The sequence below is a fragment of the Crocodylus porosus genome, unplaced genomic scaffold (assembly GCF_001723895.1).
Source record: "Crocodylus porosus isolate Cpor-Errol unplaced genomic scaffold, CroPor_comp1, whole genome shotgun sequence".
Classification (NCBI taxonomy): domain Eukaryota; kingdom Metazoa; phylum Chordata; order Crocodylia; family Crocodylidae; genus Crocodylus; species Crocodylus porosus.
The window spans coordinates 61952691-61957271 of NW_017728943.1; positions in this window are offsets into that span (position 1 = coordinate 61952691).

Below are 4581 nucleotides of genomic sequence, written 5' to 3' on the forward strand. Positions count from 1 at the left end.
TTAAGTGTAGTAAAAGAGGGGGAGCAGAGGGAGTGCTTTTCCTGTGGGCTTTAATAGAACAATAGGGGTGGGAGGGACCTTGGAAGGTCATGTAGTCCAACTTTCCTCATGCCCCCCTCAAGGCGAGACCATCATCATCTGAACCATTGCATCCAAGTATTTGTCATCTTCTCGTAAAAACTTCCCATGCTGGGGCATCTGCAGGCTTCTTCTTTTGTAATCTTACTAATATTGTAATATTTTTGCTCTCCTCCATGTATTTCCACTGCAAATGAAGGGCTGTACAGGGATCAGGAGGCTGATCTTGGCCAAGAGAAGGTAAAAGAAATAATTTCTTTTCCTCTGCTTGGGGATTTTCTGAGAATCCACAGAGAAAGGAATGAGGGGAGTTATTTAGTTTTGCTTCCTCTTTCCACAAAGAAATAGAAGGTGTTCTGGTAACAATAGATGTTATCTAGTTTACGATGAAGTAGTACAAATTAAACCTGACTTAATCCTAAAGAAACTTACTGTTTCAGTTTCAGTGTAATTGATTCCTTTTCTTTCTGATAATACCAGAGAAAGTACATCTAAAAAAATCAAGGAATATTTAGGTGGAGAAAACTGGAAACTGAATGAGTTTGAAAGTAACACTGCCAAGCCTGTTTCAGCACCTTGTGCACTTAACTGTTTGTAGTCCTGACATTCTTGCTAGCCATATTATTTTGTTAAATGTGGACCTAACCCTACATCTTTTCTGACGACTGTAATTGTTCCAATACGTAAAGTAGAGAGGGGTCTTATTTAATAATAAAGAATCGGACTAAACATAATATGTCAGAGTTTCATTTTTATTATTGTTTCATTTTCTTTATTGAGGAATGTCATGCCATGACATGTTTCAGTGGCCTAATCTTCATTATGCACAATTGCTACCTCTTATTGCAGTAGTAGTTCAATAAAAAATACACCTGCTATTAAGCTATTTTTTTACATTAAACATGCTTCACTATCAATAACAATAGTCAAACGAATGAAGAGATAAACATATGAAGGATATTTCACCAGATTTCCTTTTGCATAAGACCTTGATTTTTCAGAACAAAATTATCATCTGTCTACTCAGTATTATAGTTTTGGAACATTATGTTCATGGAATAAATTTAAGTTAGAAACAGGTTAACTGTATTTATCTTTGTAAGATATTTTTGATCAATCCAAAAAACTGAATGATATTTTCACCTCTTCTTGCCCTATTTGTGTTAAATAGTCAATTCAATTAAAAATGCTCCAAATAAATGTGTATTTGTTGCATTTACAATACAACTTCTTACTTAGTGGTGGATAGACATGGAAGTTCTTTTTCTGTATTACAGAAATTGCCTGTCTGTGACCATTAACATTCAAGTTGCTAAACAGTTTTCATTGTAACTGCCTGTTTTAATGTGCTCAGCAGTTATCTTTGGGATAAAAATTTCCAATTTGGGCCTCTTCTGACAGTGTTTTTGTAAGCTTGAGAGAAACCCCTTTTTGAATGTAGTGTGAGTGAAGAAATGACCCTTGTTTGTATTAAAACTTTATAGAGCTGCACTAGGAAACCAAGATGATGTTTAGAGCTTATCTGAGTCTCATCTGAAGAGCAGTATTTTTTGCCCGTGGTTATCTTTGATTTTGTTTCACAAAGATTAAGTCATTAGCATATTGCGTGGTGGTTAAGATTATTTCCATTGACCAAAGATACAGTTATAGGCAGGTGCCCAGAACATGAGTGTACAGCTAGGTAAGGATGCAGCTAGCAAGAGTTTAGAACTGTCATGGTATAGCTGTATTGTAAGGAAATTGCTATCACAAACCTCCTAAGCCTGGAGCAAGGAACAAACTGTATCTACCATATTAGCAAAACTTCAAACACCTTATTCCAGATGTTCTTTCCCTGTCCCTGCCCATTTCTCCTTTAAAAATGAGTAGGAGAGCAAATGGAAGATACTGGTGTTACTAACATGTGAAGTCAAACATGACATTTCTAGAACTAAAACGGCTGTCGATGTTAACTTGGCCATGATACACAGGCAGGCTGTCTTGTTAAGGCATCCCTTTGAAGTAGTACACTTGACTGTAGTGCTAATGTGCTCCCAGTAATTATTAATGTATATGGTTATAGGCAGATACAGCTAGTCCTCAGGTTCTGAAATGTCCTTACGTGAGGGCTTGATCTTGCAACCTGAAGATTGCACTAATGTCATTACTGCATACATAATGCATGCAAAAGTTTGGATATATAATGTGTCTCATTTAAATATTTTGACTTGCCAGCCCTGTGTTGTGGCTGCCAGAATATATTCCTGTTGTCTAAGAAATTAAGATGGCAGCAAAGAAAAAGAAAAAAAAAGGAAACCTTGGGATCCTAGAAAATGAGGGTTGGAAGGGATCTCATCTAGTTCAGCCCCCTGCTCAAATCTTGCCACCCTCTGCCTTCACTCTGTGCCCTCTTGAAGGGTCTTGCTTCCCCCCTGCAATCTGAAAGATATTGTTAGCTCCTGTTTAGAGGATTTTTTTTTTTTGTGGCTTCCTGGTGTGTCACCAAATGGGGCTTTCATCTTTATAGGTAGAAATAAGAGGCATCCCACGTAATTTGTAAGCTGATCTTGTAGCTGGCATATGAAATGGGGTGATGGGTTGGGGTGCTACATTTCAGTTCAATAGGCTCGTGTGTTCAGTTCTTTCGAAAACTACCTCCTCCTTGGCAAGTTGTGGTGAAGCGGGGTTAGCTTTTTTTAAAAAAGCTGTAAAACAACTCCAGCCGCTCCTCACGCCAGGATGGGTAAAAGTAAATAGTCAGGAACCACCAGATCGGGCAGAACTAACTCCTCTCCCGGAACGCGCCTGGCGCCGGCTGGGGGAAGGCAAGGGCCATCCTGCCTTTTATTCTGTTTTCTCACCTCACACCTGCGCCCTGCCTGTGCTGGGGAGCTCGGTCCTCTGGCAGCAAAGCCCCTTTCCCGCCTGCCCCCCCCCCCGGGGCCCGGGCCGGGCCACCCCTTCCTGCCTCGCACGGAGGGCAACACGGGCCGGTGGCGGGGGATGTCGTGCGAGACCCTTTCGGAGGGGCAGACCCCACAGACACGCAGTCTTACCCTCCTACACACACACATACCCCCATACAATACAAGGGCACCTTACTACCCAAAAGAGGGCTAGGCATAGATGGGTGCCGTTCCCTGTGGCACTCGCGCACACACACTGATTTAACTGGAGAAGGTTTTCCAAGATGCAGTAGAGAAGGGCCAAGGGACCCGTTCCTCCTTCCCCGCAACCCAGGTCTCTCCGCCTTCCTCCCCCGCCCGGCCCGGCCCGGCCCGGCGCAGCCCAGCCCCGCTGCAGCGGGATACCAGCGATCTGGAGTCATGCCGCTGGCTTGGGCACCATTGGCTCATGGGGATGTCACGCAGCTGCAGGGCCTGGAGCCAACATCTGGCGGCGCGCCCGGCGGGGCCCAGTCCTGTTATGGAGCTGGGAGGGGTGTGTGTGTGTGTGTGTGTGTGTGTGTGTGTGTGTGGCTGAGGGGGGTTGTGGGTATGTGAGGGGCGCGTGTGTGTTTGTTTGTACATGTGTGAGGGAGGGGTGTATGTATGCGTGTGTGGGTATGTGAAAGGGGGATGTGATTGGGGGATGTATACGTGTGTGTGAAGGGTGTTTGTGCTTGTGTATCTGACAGGTGTGTGTGAGGGAGGGGTGTGTGTATGCGTGTGTGGGTATGTGGGGGGTATATGTGAGTGGGGATATGTATATGTGTGTGAGGGAGGAGTGTGTGTATGTGACAGCTGTGTGTTTGCAGACGAGTGTGAGGGAGGGGTGCGTGTGTATGCATGTGTGGGTATGTGAGGGGGCATGTGTATCTGTGTGTGAGAGAGGTGTGCGGGGGGGGATGTCAGGGAGTGTGTACATATATGAGGGGGTGTTTGTGTGTGCGCGTGTACATGAGGACTGTGTGTGGGGCGTGTGTGCATGTGATGGTGTGTGTATTTGTGCCTGAGGTATTTGTGCCTGAGGGAGGTGTGTGTGTTGTGAGCGCGTGCGTATATGCGAGGGGTGTGTGAGCGTGTGTCTATGTGAGGGGTGTGTATATGAGGAGTGCGTAAGCGTATGTATATGTGAGGAGTGTGTGTATATACGAAGGGTGTGTGAGCGTGTGTGTACGTGAGGTGTGTGTGAACATGTGTCTATGTGAGGGTGTGTGTATATGCAAGGAGCGTGTGTGTACGAGGAGCGTGTGTCCGTGTGTGAGGGTGAGCCGGCTCCTCCTCCGGGCCTGAGAGCCGCGGGCGCCTTGCATCACCGGCCCGCGCCAGCCCCCTCCCTCCCTTCCCTCCCGGGGCCGGCTATTAATAGCATGACATCAGCCGGGGCCGGGCGGCCAGGCGCATACCAGCGCTCGCCAGCGCCTATATAAGGCGGGTGATGCAACCCCGCGCCGAGTCAGAGCCGCGGGGAGGCGCAGGGAGGCAGGCAGGTGGCACGCGCTCCTCTCCTCGCCGCCAGCCCGGACCTGCTCGGCAGCCCCGGCCCCGTCCCTGCTCGGCAGCCCCGGCCCCGTCCCGCCGG